The following is a 15,930-nucleotide window of genomic DNA, read 5'->3' as shown; positions in this document are numbered from 1 at the left end:
TTTGTAGCTTGTTCAGGCTATAATAAAGACTACTGATATATTACAAAAGCACAGCCTTGCTGTTTTAATAAAAGTTTATATCATCATTTGTTGAATGTGAGACAGCATAGGATTTGGTTGTTGCGCAACATCAAAGCAGGACTGTGAAAAAAACATTGAGGAATGAGCTTATTAAAATTATTGAGAATTTAGTTCTAAAATGTGTGTTACGATTTTGAAGCTTTCCCGAAATATTTGCTTTAATCTAAATTGAAATACTTCTAAATATTGTTCCAGATTTTCTAGGGGAGCAGGAAACGTAAAGAGGTAAAGTCCTTTGAATGTGTGTGTGTGTGTATATATATATATATATATATATATATATATATATATATATATATATATATTTTTTTTATTGGATCTTTGCTTTCCAGTAAAATAAAATAAAATTTTTAAATATATATGTTTGAATTATATATAAATATATTACATTTTTAAACTTACATCTCAGATCAAACTCTTGTGGTATTGTGTATCTGACTTTATCTCAGTACAGATTTTACATCCACAACCCTATAGCTAATGATCATGGATGTGTATTGGTAATGTAATAAGCACTAATGTTGTAGCAACATGTTGTTCTATTCTGTCCATGTGCAGGAACTACTGGATGTATAAAAAAAGGCCTTCACTGCTTTCGCCACATCTCCCTGAATAATGAGAGCCCACATACTGTACATACACAAGTGCTGAGACCTGCCATTACAGCTATATAGCATGAAGTATGAACCGTGGGCGTTTGAAGAGAGAGTGTGAGACACAGATTCACAGAGAATCCATCATTAAGATGCATGGTGGAGAATTTCCTCCCATCCCATCCTTTTGAGTCGCTTCATTAGGGAAGAGTCAATATGCATTAGTCATGGCACGGGTCGCTGTCCCAGCCATAATTAACGAGGAAAGCAGCCAGCGTGCCAGCACCTTTGATACACTATACCAACTGTCAGCAGCATTCGGTAAACCACCATCCTGTGAATCCAGCAGATTCGGATCCTTCCAGAGACCATCTGAAGCTTGTGTTTGCCTCTTTGAAGCCATCTTACCCTTTTGTCTTTTGTCTATTTCCTGACATCTTTTATTTTTCCGTGGGTCCCTTTTGTTTGTTGTTCCCTCTACAATGCTACTGGTTCATAAACCGTTGAGAAAATGAATCTTGTGTCCCAGCAGGCGTTGATAAGTTTATGGCCCGGATGCTGATGGCGCAGATAGAGGTTAGAGGTGGGGGAGGGGGTGAGTAATGCGTTGAAAGGCGACCCGTACACAATTCATGTGATTTACAATGAAAGAGGACGTTTTATCGATCCGCTCTGTTTTAGCGAGATGGGTGAAATGACCGCTTCCCAAACACAACTGTAAAAGATGAAGTGGTCCTGTAGCTCAAGCTTACCCTTCTTTGTGGACTGATCCTGGCAGTTTTCAAAGGTGCAGGGCCCCCATGCGCTCCAGGAGGACACCTCACACTCCACAGGACAGGGAATATGGCAGAGCTGGGTGGTGTTAGGAGAAATGCCCAAACATAGGTCACTGTTCACTGGCACATAAGCCTGAGGAGACACAGACAGACATTGTTACAGAGTCCCTGTAAAACTAGATGTACTGCAAATGGAATAGGAATATACAGTTCATTCAAGTATATGATTTACATACAAGTCCAAAACTATTTCAGATAGTTGATTAACACACACGTTCGTTTCTGTGAAAAGTTCCCTTACAGGAAACTTTCTGCTATTTCTGATTTTCAATGCACTCCATTCTGTTTAATTAATAAGAGTTTTGAAAAATGGGGACATGGAGTAATGTCCTGAAAAGTCATACTCATGTTGTTATACAAACTGATGTTCTAATTTGTCACAAAAATGCACGCAAACACACATAAAAAAACTTTCATAAGATTTTGTTTTGTTAACGCAAGTATCTTGTGTTCACACATTTTTTTTTCCTTCAGATTCCAAATTTTCAAACCTTAGCCAAATATTGTTCTATATCCTAACAAACCATACATCCATGGAATGTGTATTTATTCAGCTTTGGATAATGTATAAATCTCAATTTTGAAAAATTGACACTTATGACTGGTTTTGTGGTCAAGGGTCAAATATAGTCAACATAACCTGAATGCAGAATGAGATCAATTGGAACGAGTTATTGTTTTTGCAATTGAACTTCATATATATATATATATATATATATATATATATATATATATATATATGATGATTTGATGGGGGACCGGGTGAGGGAAATGGCGTTATCAGATGAATTGCATTCAACTCAAATTTGAAGAGATAAAATGACATGACGAACATTATTTTCATAAACAAGTGCTCCTGATTGCACACATTTTGCTAGACAAATCCCAAGACCCCCTTTGTCCTTGTTTTCTTTTTATCTGTAACCAGCATTTAGTGCAAGTGTGCTTTCAGCTCCGAGCCGTAGGTGACTTTCTGCAAGGTCAGTGCGTGAACAGATCTGCTGCCGATACACTTTGACGGATCTTCTCTTCATTCACATGCAAATTGCTTTGTGTCCAAAAGGTGTTCTCTATGCGCCCCGAGCCATTTCTAAAATCATTCGGTTGATGTGTTTGGAGTGTGTGTAGATTTTCAGTTGGATCTAAGTGATTGATTGCATGGCCAGAGTCATTAATGATTTATTTGAGCTTGTTTAAAGCAGAAATTAAAAGGTTTATTTATTTATTTATTTTTTATTTTTGTGAAGTGCTCCTCTGGGACAAACATCCGCTGAAATGCTCAATTTAGCATGCTGAATTTACTCCCAAAAGTGACACGTCAAAAAGGGAAATTAGCTGTCAAATTGACAAAATTGATTTGCCAAAAATGTCAAATTGACTTGCAAATGCAAGTTCCCTTATTACCTCAGAAACAGACTTGTCTCTCTGTATTTCTTATTAGGGCGCAGTTGCGCTGTTGACGTATTGAGGTGGGCAAAAACCTGTCTGCCTTCCTGTCTCTGCGGCTCACGTATCGTCGCCCTGTTAACCCAGCCTGATTAATGACCCTCTCCTTGTAGGTTGACCTTGTTCAGGTGGCACAACACTCGCTTGGAGGCCAGATGGTCTGCTGCTTGCCCACCCAGGGTTTCCCCGGCCTAATTATGGCACCAGTATCCCATCAGTCCCTCTGTCCGTCTGACAGCCGCCAACACATTCACCTGCTTGCATCACCATCATCATCATCAATAACCCAGGCCTGCCCGTGGGGCGGTGCTGCATGGAAGCTCTGTAACAAAGCCACGGCGTTGAATATCTCATAAAGATCCACAACGGGGTGCAACATTGATTATATTCTGGAAAGCTACACGGCCGAGGCGAAAAGAATGAACACTGTTGTTGTGTTCTGCTCTCTGTGACTGAGATGTGTTAATGGATAAAGATCGAGACAGCAGCTGCTTTCCCCTGTCGTCTAAATGTCTGAAGCCACCCGTGGGGAGAGGAAATCAAGCACAGCTTCCCCAGGCCCAAACAGCAGAGCAGGAAGCCGGATGGGAAGCGGCATTGGCAGAGAGGAAGACAACAAGCTGCTTTTGATATGTAAAATGCATACTTTGTGTTCAGTGCCGTTCTGGCATTCATTACATGGGTTTAGGAATCCATAATCCCAAAATGATTGAAAATGAATTTGAAATGCAAACAAAGCTTTCATGATCGTGGAAACAATATATTTCACTGATTTTTCACTACTGGCAAAACAGAACACAAAGTGTTGTGTTTCCATGATTTATGGGGACTCTCCATAGGTTTTTATACTGTACAAACTGTATGTGTTTCTGTCCTACACCTAACCCTACCCCTTACAGAAAAATACAGTTTTTAGATTTCTCCAAAAAATCTACATTTTGTATGTTTTAGAAGCTTGCTTTCTCGTGGTGACCCATAAAGGTAAGCCTATACCTTGAGGTCATAAATTTAATAATGGCACAATCAGATGTGTGATGGCTAATATAAAAGTGGCTATGTTGCTGCTTTAAAAAAAGCGAACCGTAGATAAACTTGTGTGACATGCTGAATTTCATATGTACTTGCATGACACATTGTACTGAAATAGCCAGAGTGCAGACAAACATAGTTGTCTAATTTCTACAGAGGATTTAGCTATGATCCCTGGAACTGAATGACCAGATTAAATCTGCTTAAAGCACACGGTGTCTGTCCTTGAGTACACCACCACTCCTGATGCTCTCATTGTCTGGCATTAATGTATATAAATACCTGTGAATAATTCCAAAGGCCCAGTGTCAAATCATTTGGAATCGTCCAATCATGTGGAACTTGAAATTAAATCCTCTCAAATCTGTCTGAAACTCTCCGAGGGGAAAAGTGCCTGAATGGTTCCTCATTGATTAAGAGGAAACCAGGAAACTGAGGAAAACTGAGGGCTGGCAATCAGTTTAAAAAATCAACGGAATTAATTATGTGATATGCACATTAATCAAATTAACTGTAATTACTCACATGTAACCATGTTTGCTGAGAAGTATGATAGGAAAAATAAAGGAAAACAAAAGAGAGAGAAAAAAAGAAGAAAAAAACTATATTCAGAAAAGAGCATGAGAGAGTCAGACAAGGTGTTGAAAGGCTTAAGGTGTGTATGTGTGTTGGTTTGCGTGAAACGGGAAGAAAGTGTGTGTGAGATTGTGCAGGTGTTCTTGCACTGTTCCTTTTCTTTATCTCACATAGCTCTTCCATCTGTCACCGCGTGACTCGTCAGCGCGCCAGGCCTGTCACCTCCCCCAGCAGGAAGCTGCAGTCAGTGCCATGTGCTTCTCTTAAGGCCACATTACGGACGGGATTCCAGCACTGTATGGCAAAATGTCCTCACAGACAGGAGGCTGGACACCAAGGTCCTGATTCACCAAGATGCATAACAGAAAAGATATAAATTGCGTGTGCACATTTTGGGTGTATTGCTGTTGTAACATTTTCAATTTTATAGTTTATGCCACTTCTACAATGTGCTGCATGTATGCCAGCACTTTTTTTCGGTGCAAAAATGGTAAAACTTACCTTTTCCAAAATGAGCCTATTAAAAAAAAAAAAAAAAAAAAACTGGCGTGTATCTTTAAACTAGTGGATTTTGTTCTGTAACTTGATCTGCTTTAAATGAACTTGGTGTTATGTAGAAACTGTATAGGTTAGAATTCCTTTACAAATTAATTTTTAGTGTTTTATACAAAAAAACTAACAGAGTACTGACAACAAAAATTGACTACACTGGCTACAAGACGCCTATGTTGCTCAGCTGAAAGATATAATACACAATAGACAATGTCAGCAAATCAACACAAGCATTTCTTCAAGTAAAATCAAGGCTTATTGTAGCTATTGAATGCACCATGGTGAGTTTTAGCCTATTTGTTTCTTTTCAAAAGGCGAGCTGCTTTCTGTGTGCTTTGTCTTTCTGTCTGTAGTGTGACCAAGCCATACTAGGCAATGACTGCTTAAGGACAGCTGTGGACATTTGAATAAGTTCCCCGAGAGGTCGGCGGTTCAGCTCTCAGAGCAGATGGCAGGGGAGTTTCTGTGTCAGTCGAAAGCGAGCACAGGCCGGGCACCAGCCTCGGCGCATGGCATGAGGCGCTGGCACCTCCCTGTTTCTGTCGTATTACTCCAGAGAGAGTTTGTGTTTGGGTGTATTTGCACCTGTGTGTATGTCTGTGACGGCATTAGCATTTAAATTCCACAGTAGCTGCCTCATTAATTTGTACAGCTCTGCTTTCTTTATTCCTTAATTTCCCCCTGGTGATCTAATTTCAGCCTTTAAAAAGCAATCCAATTATACGTTGGCTTGAATTGTGTACCACAAACTTCAACTGATGTTTGTCTAACGGCTCACTGTGAGCCTGTAAGTCTGATTGAGGCAGAGGTGGTCAGAGCCAAAAACAGGAAGGTGATTTTACTAAATATAACGTAGCATCAAGCATGTTAGTCACACACACTTTACAAAATTTGCACAAGTAGCCATGCTTCATTGCTCTCTCTCTCTCTCTCTCTCTCTCTCTCTCTCTCTCTCTCTCTCTCTCTCTCTCTCTCTATATATATATATATATATATATATATATATATATATATATATATATATATATTTGGCCAAAAAAACATCACACAACAATTTAGTTTCTTAATACCAAATGAGTATTTAAGAAAAATAGCATATTTAATAACCCGTGCAGATCTATACAGGTGGGGTTACAGAGGAAGCATACTACGAACTGTTCTAGTACAGTGGATCTCATTTCCAGTCCCGGGGACCCCTGCTCTATGCATTTTGATGTCTCTTATTTAACACACCTGGATGAGATCATCAGCTTGTTGGGAGAGAGATCCATGAACTGAACAAATGAGCTGTTGATCTTATTCTGGTTTGTTAAATAAGGGAGACATGCAAAATGCGCAGAGCAGGGGGACTGGGAATTGAGAACAACTGCTAGTAAAGGCTAACCAGCCATTTAAATGTGAAGCAGCAAGCTCATTGGCTGCACATGCAACATAAACCAATAAGCTTGTGCCAGGTAGTTTACTGCTGTGAATAACACCCGTACCCATCAGCCTGCACCATCTATAGTTTCATGATAAAACTTGAAAATTGCTAAACAGTTCAGTTGTGATACAAATCTCTGATTCAGGCTACCATCACACTTATATAACTGCTCATCATCTGCATTATTTATTTATTTAGGGCCAATCATCATTACATCTCATAAATTCACTGAAATGCTTAAATCTGGCATCAGATGCCATAATCATATGCTGCTGTACTGTTGATGTCAGCACCAACTGGGAACATTTTTGGAAGCTGGGCTCTAATTCAAGGGACTGCGCCATCTTCACAATATGGGTCTTGGCAAGTTTTGAGTTGAGCACATGGATGATCCTGTTTTAATGTTAATGCCAGCATTAAAAAAGTAAATGCACAACACATGGAAGATGATGTTGACTGCCGCCCTGTTCTAACTAGGAAAAGAACGGTTGCCAAATCCTAATGTTTGCCCATTAAATCATCTGGATTCAGCTATATTCACTGAACGGAAAGTGTTTGTGTGCTCGCATACGCTGTGTGTGGGACTTGCATCAAGCTCAAATAATTGGTGAGAATGTAACAGGAAATGATTGGGGAGAGAGATCTGAATGGGTTTGAGACATATCGTTGAACCAGCAAGTGCATTAACCACAAGCAGAGGGTTAAGACACTGAACGTGATAGCTTTGTTACCGTCTTTGTTCTTGAGGAGCTGAGGTTAGATGAGGTTTCGGTTGGGGCTTGAACGCAGTAGACCTCCCTGGTTTGAACCCCGCCTCCGCAGAGCCCTGTCTGGTTGCTCCGGCGACGATCCTGTTGGCTGAGGAGGACATCCACTCTGCAGTCACTCCACTCTGTGGTTCGCCAATTATACCTGCGGAGAAAGAGGAAGGAAGGAAATTTGCTGAACAGACGTGTGCTGATGAGTATTTAATGTTCTGTTAATTTATGCTCTGAAGGCTAGAGATTTGTTTTTATTACACAAAAATAAACCACTTTGGTCTGTCCTTTGAAGTTATAAATATAGTTGATTTTAAATAGACTGATCAGAAGCCACGTCAGTCAGGATGCACGTAAGGTCATAGCTTTATTGAGCATTATTGAGTTTGATGGCTGGGCTGCTGCTTTTGATTTATCGTGTTAGCAAAAGAACACTAGGAAAAGCATCAAAAGCTGAGCTATGGATAGAAATGTTGCAAACAAAACCGACACGCTCTGTACTTATTATCATATCCATTTTTTTTATAATATTGTTCCTGTCCAGAGACATCTTTATGAAAATGAACCATGTATTACAGTTTAAAGTGTAGTAATCGTTTTTTTTTTTTGGCAAAAACAAAGTTCTGCTACAAATACCACGGTTAAACTACGGTTAGTGTAGCAAAACCATAAGTAATTTTTGGTTACCATGGTTTAACTACTTACACCAGAATCAAAACAGAACCAGTGTTATTACACTGAACAAAAAAAATAATAAAAAAAACTTTTGTCTTTGTCCCCTTTTCACAGCTGAAATTGGATATTTTAGAGTGGCCTTTTATTGTGGCCAGCCTAAGGCACCTGTACAACAAGCATGCTGTCTAATCAGCATTTTGATATGCCATACCTGTGAGGTGGATGGATTAGCAATGGAGAAGTGCTCAATAACACAGATTTTGACAGATTTGTGAACAATATTTGAGAGACAGGCCTTTGCGTACATAGAAAAAAAAAAACAAAACTATTTATTTATTTATGTATTTATGTTTGTATTGATTTAATGAAATTTTACATTTCTTTTTTATTTCATTTTTAATAAAATCTCAAACAGCTACTACCTTATCCAACTATTTGTGGTCATTTTCACGACCTTTACTAATGAGACAATGATACACATAAATGAAACAATAAAACTCCTGGTTTAGTGTTAACTTGCTGAAAAGGAAAGCGCCTCCTCTTTACCGTTGGCCTTTGATCACCATTTCTTTTCCATGTGTCTCGCTGATCAAAAGCTGGAGGGCATGCTCGGGGGAAGCGCTGGAAGTGTGTGTGTAAGCGTGTGCGCGTTTTGTGTGCTGTGTTTAAATGCCCAGTGACCTTCAGTATAACAAATCTGGCTTCCAGCTTTTAGAAGAGTTCAAATAAGAAGATTAAAAAGAAAAAAAAGAGCATCTTTTGAAAACATTTCTTGACCATGAGCATGCACTCTAAACTAAGAGGGAAATGGTCCCTTGCTTTGCGTCTGTAGTGTAAATGAAAGAATATGAAAAATTTATTTTTTCAGTTTTTGAATATGGCCGGTTGTATTTGAAATCCAATAGAGAATTCCTGCTGACTTTCCATCGTAATGGCTCTCAACCTTTTTCACAGATTCAAAATGAAGTCCATTTGACCTCAAAATTGCAGAGCTCCATATTCATGAGCTGTGACTCAGTGTGTGTTTGAGTGTGCTTCTGACAAAACTGCATTCAGTAATTTGTTTTGAGGGCCCCTTCCTTTCCATTTATGCTTTATACTTGAGCTACACATAATGTGTGGAATGAGAAAGCGTTCTTTTTGGATACTTGAATGAGTAATGCACACGCCGCATAGGATATGTTAATAGTTATGTAGCACCGCCAGCAAAGCAGTTTCCCAACATGTTTACATATATATTCTAAATATTGATGGATTTAATTCATTTTCAAATAAACAGATTGAAAAATCTGATGGAAAATTTTTTTGAGCACTGAATTATACAGAACAACATAAGAGTGAGTAAGCAATGCCGAATGAACTATCCCTTTAAGAAATTTACGACATGCTTAACAGTAGGTGAATATTAAATTTTAATGGTTACAAGCCACTCTTGGCCACCTGAACCTCACTCAGGGGGTAAGTCTGGTCATAAACCCCTCCTGTAAAGGATTCTCAGTGACAGCAGTGAGAGCACATGTGGGGTTTGGTGAGAGAGCGTGGCCGGGCACACACCGGGTCAGCACTACAGGAGCACCATTCACCTCCATCAAATACAGGGGCACACGCTCTGCTCTGGTGAGATCCAGTGTAGCGAGGCAATGAGTGATGGGGATTGGACCGGCCCATCTGTGGGGGAGATCAGATTAGACAGCGTGTGGCCTGTCCTCTCAGACGTTCACTATTCATCAGCTCACCTCCTCCAGGGTGGCGCTGTGCCAAACCACCAACCCACTGCCATCTCTCCATCTTCCTCAGCAGGACCTTCACCCCCACCCTCCTTCCCCCCTTCACTCCTCCATCTGTGTTTTAACACATGCATTCTATCCAAAAGCAGTCAACAGATGACGTGCATACAGAGAGAGATTTTTTGGCAAATTGCAGGCCTATTATTGAAAAGGAATAATCATTTTGCTTGTGTGCGTGTTTTTTAAGTCTCATATTCAGCAGGGCTGCATTTATTGGATCAAACATACAATAAACACAGTAACTTACTTAAACTGTAAAACAGTAATAATATGGAATGTCAAATAAATAAATGTTTTCTATTTTAATCTGTTTAAATATTATGTGCTGATATAAAAAAAAAGAAATACATTTTCAAATTTTTTTGAGAAAACTGACTCATTTTTTTCCTTTCGTTATTTGATTAACACAAAATTTAAAAGATGTATTTGATGTATAAAAGAAGTATAAAATTCAAGATGTATTTGAAATAGAAATCATAAATGACTTCACTGTCACTTTTGATGAATTAAATGCACTCTTAATTAATTGAATCCTTGCTGAGTAAAAGCAATACTATTTTAAGAGAAAGTTTTGAATAATTCAAAAGCTAATTGAATATTGAATATAGTGCTGTAGGTTTAAATAAAAGTTTACATAATATACTGCATGTATGTATATATAAATATATAAGTATAAGTATATACTTTATATTTACACGCATATAATTAAGAATAAAACAAATACATTATATAAAAAGATATTTAATAAACATATTATTCTTATATATATATCTGTGTTTTTATATACATAATAAATATGCAAAATATGCATATGCAAACAAAAACTTTTAATTTGGATGTGATTAATCATTTCACAGTACTACATTGAAACATAAAATATAATATTGAATATCATCCTCAAAAATATTGATATCATAATCTTTTCAGTTAATTTTCTGCTTTGACACAATATGCATTTTAAAAGCCTTAAATAAATAACGGTACCTTGACTCGATCTTTAGAAGCATCAGATCAAGTATGAACATCGCTTATGTCCCTTATATCAGTAAATGCTTAATATTAGATATAATATAAATGTCATGATCCAAACACCAAAGCAGAAGGGATGCTGCACTTACACTATACATGGCGGGATTCCTTCTCCTTGAGGAGAACACGGTTCACTCTCCTCTAGCTCAGGACACTCGGCTCCTCCACCCACCGGGAACTGCTTCACCTGATGTATGCGTGTCCTCTGTCCCTTACGTCCATTCAGATCATAGCACTCCTTTGAGCAGACGGACCAGTCCGACCACTCGGTCACTTCACAGTCCTTTGGGATGACACAGGCTTGATATGTCACAGGAAGAGTCTGCTGGTTACACTGGCTGTAGGGACACAGAATAAAGTCTGTTACTGATCAATTAATCCAACATCTTTTATAACATTATGACATTTATTAAAAGTCGTGTGTGACTCCTGAATGAACATCAACCTTGTTATTTCTAAACACCACCAGAAATTACCAGCTCAAGGCTGACCATGATGATTTGATACGATCTCATCCAATTACTCTATATCATGTATGCAATAATAAAGATAATAATTTTAATGCTGCTTACACTCTGACCTTGCATCTCTCTAGTGTTCCTCACCAATGTTCTTTAATATCTATCTCAATGCAGTCACTGCAGATCGCGATTCAATTTAGATATGTATGAAACTACGACTTCCATGAATTTTAATTAAGAGGCATCAAACGACAGCTTGGCTTTGGGGGGTTGTTATGATTGAGACTGTGGTCCTCACTAGTGCTCCTACACGACATGTAAGCAAAATCTCATTTGTCTTAATCAGTCAGCTGAGGAAATCAGAGGCTCGGATGGTTCACAGATCACACTGTCGGTGTCAAAGGCTGTTGAATTAAAATTTTAGTTCACATATCTGGATTAACTACATGTTTAAGAATCTATTACAAGGTTTATATTACTTTGAGAGCCACTGCAGTGTGTTTATTCAACACAGGGCACAAATTTGCCACAATAAAATTAGTCTTATTTTTAAATATATTCTATAGTGTGCATGCATACAGATGTCTTCTTTTTACACATCACACATTTTTTACTCATTATTATGGCTGTCACTCAATTGTGATATAATTTCCATTACAATCGAGAACAATCAATATATTTTTAAACCAAAGTTGCATTTCAGTTTCTTCAAAAAGTGTGAAACGTCCATAAACACGGCTTGATGATGAGCAAATGATGGGGTAATTTTCATTTTTGGATGAACGATCTCTTTAAATCTTATACATAATTTGGGATATTTGGAAATTACACTGTGCCCATAAAGAAATATTGTTTCCCCAATCAAGTGACTGTTAATTTTGTTTGACTGGAATTTACTGCACAGCGAGATCTGATTTTGATGCTTTCTTGTTTCTGACCTTGCCATTCCATACATTTGATCCAGGGCAGGGTGCTGCATTAACACGCTCATCGGAATCAGCTAAGCCTCTTTAGGGATTTCAGCCATCTGTGAAGTCAATGAGTAGCTCTAATGTACTGATCTGCCTGGGACAGTGCACATCTCTCTCCATCTTCCTGTGCTAATCCCATATAACAACAAATACAGGCAGATATGACACGTCCCCATTCTGACTCTAGAAGGGGACCCTACGGTGAACATGACAGATGTTTTTTGCTTGTAAAAGCCTCCTCACAAAAACACAATCAAAGTGGGTGTTGACGGGTCTGCTGTTTTGCGGAAATTCACTCTGAAAGTCTAAAGTTGCTTGTAGAAATATTCCCATTTCGCTTCATTTCACCTCTTCAACTAAAGCAGATTAAAAGTTCCACCATGTGAGACAGAATGAGGACATGCATTGGAGATATGCGGGCGCAACATGCTTTTTGAATCAAACGCGTTAATGAAACTTCAATAAAACGCGCTCTTAATGACAGGCTGAGCAAATATGTACTTGGCGTATAAAGGCCATATTATTAGTTGCGTGACATGACTTGGAAAAACTGATTGGAAAATGATGAGGGACATTCACCAAGGAAGATGACCATTAAATCTTTGGGTTAGAATGACGCAATTACATTCTGGGCAGGCAGTTACTAATAGGTGGTGGAATGACGGGAAGGCAATGGGCTTGGGTCATAATATTGATATGAGAGCACGGCTCTATAAATGAGATTTCTCTCTCTAGTCAGTCTATACTGACAGACTCGCAAAAACATCCTTGAGGGAAACTCTGCTGTAAGAACTGTTTAAAATGTCAGTTATCATACTCCACAATCCCCAAAAGATGGAAATTATAACATAGGGACCAGAGTAAATGAGCATTGCGGTAACATGCAGTGCAGTCTATGAGCAAAGAACATGCATAAATAGATAAAAACTAGGAATACATTTGAAAACATGCCTCAAGTTAATATTAATAGCCCTCGGGACCTAAAAGCTGCTACATGTCTTTCTGTGAAGCACCTTGTTAACTTTATTGTAATGTGGAAAATAAAATATCAACAAACAACTTGAAAACATGACTTAGACATTAAGTATACATGTGCGGTGGTGTCTTGTGTGTGTGTGTGAGTGAGAGAGAGAGAATATGTGCTGGTGACAGCGGGCTTGCCATATCCTTGTGGTCTAAAATAGACATTATTGTTGCATCTTTTTTGTACTTTCTCTCTCACACACAGGAAAAGAAGACTGACCAGCTTTCACACTGCAAAGAGAGAAGAGCAGAAACACTGGAGGTGGGAAGCAGATAGTATCGACATATGATGACTAAGTTGATATATTCTTCCTTCAACCCCCCCCCAATGAAAGGGCTTAATGATCTCAGTTCTCTTTCAAGTGTTGACATCATTCTGTTAGGGTTGGGAACAGCTATTGATTTTGTGATTAATAACCACATTCATTTAAACAATCTTGCAGTAGTGTTGACAGCTCTGTTGATTTTAATAATTGCTATAAAATTGTTTTACACTACTGTTCAAATGTTTGGGGTTGGTAAGACCACATTTTCTAAGAAGCCTGTTTTAAACATCAGTAATAATAATGATGATAACAATATTATTATTATTATTATTATTAATAATAATAATAATACAATTTCAGCTGTGCCACCACAGGCAATGTTTTCAAAATAATTTTAATATTTAAAAGTTTAACAATTTTCTGTGTTTTGAATCAAATAAATGCAGCCTGTGTAAAAAGAGACTTACTAAAAAAACTAATTATTATTTAAAAACAAACAAATGAACAAAATAATCTAATTTTGAATAGCCTCAAACTTTTTTGTAATAATGTCTTTTATTTTTTTAAATAATTTGTAAAAAACAAAACTATATATATATATATATATATATATATATATATATATATATATATATATACACACACACACTATTATAATTATTTAAAAAAAAGATTCAGTAATTTTATAATTAAAAAAGCCCTTTCTCATATATTATAACATTAGCTGACTACTGAATCAGATTTTAATAAAAGTTAAACATTTTCAGAGCTGAAGAACTGAATCAAACTGTAAAAGCTTTATCATTACCAAGCTTCAGATCCAAATATATAACTGGCATTGATAGAAGAAAAACAAAAAACACACTCCAGAGAAACTGGATTGATTGCAAAAGCTTCTACTACATTCAAATATATATAAACAAACCCAAGCAAATCACTGTTTTCCACACACAGAAAGATGCCTCTGAAAGAATAACAATTTCATAACCAAATCATGCATGAGCACAAGCTAAAGAAGAAGAGGCTGACCTGAGCACCGCTGTGCTTCCGCTCCGTGAACACACGTCACCTCCCGGTCTGGTAGCCCACCTGCAGGTCCCAGAACTTCAAACCCCTGGATGATTCTGACGATTCCTTGTCCTCTTCTTTTTGATGAGCTCTCGCGTGTCTCAGGATCCCTCATCCTTTCCCTTCACCCTGACCCTATCCTTCACATCGTTCTCCTTTGTTTTCCCTTCACCTCTTTTTCTCTTTTGTTCTTGCGACGTTTGCCCTGGCGTTCCTGCCTGGCCTGCCGCTCCTCTTTGCTTTCCGTTCAGGTTTGGGCTCTCTGGCTTGTTTGGGCTCTCTGGCTTCGGGCCTGTCGATAGGCGAAGCCATGCAGAGGCCCCAAGGTCCCACCCTCAAGCTGTGCAGGTTTCTCCTCACCTGGCAGGGAGCAGGCTGGCAGGTGCGGAACTCTGTTAGGTTGGGGCATAGCTGAGCCACCAAAGAGGGGCGGAGCTAGAACCCATCGCAGACGGTTCTGCAGGCCCATTCCGCAACTCTTAGAGCAGGATGTCCATGGGGAGACTCGGACACCACGCAGTCACGCGGGCATGGGATAAGACAGGCCTGCTCTCTAACCGTGGTTTGGGCTCAGCAGTATCTCACAGATGGCATCTTCTGCAGGAACGCCATCTGATTTATGTACACAGCCCACTTCCCGGCGTCTGGATGCCCTCTTCGCCTCGAGTGCGCACACGCTGGCCTTGCACGCCTGCACTGCGCATAGACACCGGCACGCACTGGTTCCAGGCCCTAGCTGCCAGTCAGACAGCTCTTTGTGCCAATCGCACACCCGAAGCAGCTCTGTTGGTTGCTGGGCCGCTCTGACTGCTGGCAGTTGGTGTGTAACGTGGTCCAGCCTCAGAATGGGCACACCATACCGCTTCGGCTTTGACTTCCTCCCGGACCACACTCACTGCCCATGCACCTACCCCATGGCCCTAAAGAGAGAGACAAGAGACAAAAGAGACCATTTTAAAATTCACTCATGAACTGATGTCAATCTTGGATTTGAGCTCACGCTCAATATCCTGATCGCATCCGGTTTCACTTCCTGGGCAGATCATAATTAACGCCTGCAGCCTACATGCTCTTAAGACTTGAAATAGAGTTAAAAACAGGACATGAGCAGCCAGGAGGAGTCAAAATGCCCATTCTCTCAATCAATATTCCTGTATTCCCAGGGTCTCCATAATTCAAAACACTCTAGGGAGGTGTGGTAGTGAAGATGTGCTGATTTTACTGATGGATTTCACAGCGTGCAGAGACATCTTTTGTAGAGAGGTCACAGTGTACAGGGAGAAAGAAAGAAAGAGGCCGTCATGTTGTTTTAAAAATTGCTGCTTCCAACACATGCTGTTTTTATATGACAAAAGG

General features: G+C 39.1%; 1 pseudogene; it reads right to left on the bottom strand.

Annotated features, from left to right (window-relative positions):
* The window catches only part of LOC122359307, a 67,248-nt pseudogene that overhangs the window by 18,484 nt on the left and 32,834 nt on the right, over positions 1–15,930 (bottom strand).

The sequence above is a fragment of the Puntigrus tetrazona genome, chromosome 15 (genome assembly GCF_018831695.1).
Source record: "Puntigrus tetrazona isolate hp1 chromosome 15, ASM1883169v1, whole genome shotgun sequence".
In the NCBI taxonomy this organism is placed as follows: domain Eukaryota; kingdom Metazoa; phylum Chordata; class Actinopteri; order Cypriniformes; family Cyprinidae; genus Puntigrus; species Puntigrus tetrazona.
The sequence above is the reverse complement of the archived record's forward strand: the minus strand, read 5'-3'. Positions and strand labels throughout refer to the sequence as shown.